Below are 1,829 nucleotides of genomic sequence, written 5' to 3'. Positions count from 1 at the left end.
GTTGTTTGGGTCTAGAGGATCTGGTGCAGGTACCCTAGGTATCTCATCCGGGTTGTAATCAGGCATTTCTATCTGGTTTTCTACTTCCATGGGTTGGTCAGGATTTTGTGGTTGGGGTGCTAGCATTTGTTCCAGGTTTGGGTCAGCAGCAGTGGTTGCTAAAATATAGATATTAGCGATACCCCTATTGAGCATATCCTGATTATAAGCATCAGTCTCTCTTTTTGCTGCGGCTAACACTCGCTGTTCCTGCAACTTTTTCGTTCTTTTCCTACGCTCGTGCGCTCCCCTACTGAACCATCCCCTCTTTTTCTGAGAAAATGGCTCTTCAGATTGAGCCTTAAACACAAAGATTCCTTCTTCTGTGTCAGCAGAATACCCCGAGAGGGCAGGCTGAGAAGAGGAAGTGCCTTCGCTCCTAGGCGAACCAGACAGTTGACGATAGGCGTCAGAGGGTCCTTGGTCGCTCATACTGTAAACTAACAAATAGTCAGATAACACATAGCAAGAAAATACAATTATGCACGTATTTCCATAATTTATTTCCTAACACTTCGAATGTTGATGTCAGCAGAACACTTCTGTGGCTGAATCAGTGGCATAGCTCTGATACCACCTTCTGTCACAGCCCCCGATCCTTAGTTCCCGGGAACGGGCGGCCGTGAGCCAGTTTCGGTGGTATCACGTTTATTTATCTAATTTGGCAGCGGAAATTTTCATCAGGACCGTAGTTAGGAAATATTTAATCAGAGTAAACCACCTCGTTTAATAATATTAAACATATGGGTAAAACCCAAGTTTTTAGTACACACATTTTATAGGAATAATTCCTATTTATTTAATAAAAACATCCATTTTATTCTTAGGTAACTTTATTGCCACTTTTCCAAGCCTTCAGTGCTGTCCAGCTGGCTTCTATTTGGCTTTCACATTTTGTTACCTGAAACGCGTTTTAAAAACATTTTGTCAGTGGGAAATACTGGTGAGTGAATCCCAGTTTAATCAGGTTTAAATAAAATTCACAGTGAACAGTATTGAGGGCGATCCCGCAATTACATTTGTTTCCAAGTTATATCAATTATCACCCGCTGGTACTGTTAGACCTGACTTGTGGAAATGTTACTCCTTAACCAGGTTGTAACAAATTTTGTATACAAAACCCCAACATACCCACGATCATTGTATTCTTACAAATACTCAATAACTGTCATTCGCATGGAAAGGTATTTAAGGTTTTGTAAAAACAGTTTGCAAAAAGGAGATTACTCACAAAAATGAGCATATAAAAAGAAGGATTAACTCACATTGCTGTCTTAGGTTATTCTTTAGGGTTTCCTAGTGAATATCTATAATTTACACAAATGCACGTGTGTTAGTATAATAACCCATTTTAACATTAGTAATACCCTCCCCGAGACGGCATTCCAACGACTACGTCGGGCAGAACCACGACAGCCGTTACGGAACCCTAGATCAATCGGGCAGCGTATCTAATACGTCTCCAGGGGTTATAATACTTACATCGTAGCAGAACCTCGCTAATTAGGGGGGTATAACGCCCGGGTATAATAACACTACTACAGAAATTGAGATTGAAAGAAAGGAATGAGCGAACAGACTGAAGGCCCGTTGCCCTCTTTATATAGGGCTGTAATCGCGTCTCCACGCGGCCCGCGTTAAGTAAGGCTAACCCTTACGCGGCCCGCGTCAACCTCCGGTCAACGTATAGCTTGGCCCGGTCATCTACTAGGTTCGACACGATGTTGACACGTGTCAGCTCAGGGTCGTGCCACAATTCAGGACACTCGCGGCCCGCATGAACTTAGACT

The sequence above is a fragment of the Helianthus annuus genome, chromosome 1, assembly GCF_002127325.2.
Source record: "Helianthus annuus cultivar XRQ/B chromosome 1, HanXRQr2.0-SUNRISE, whole genome shotgun sequence".
NCBI classification, from domain to species: Eukaryota; Viridiplantae; Streptophyta; class Magnoliopsida; order Asterales; family Asteraceae; genus Helianthus; species Helianthus annuus.
The sequence above is the reverse complement of the archived record's forward strand: the minus strand, read 5'-3'. Positions refer to the sequence as shown.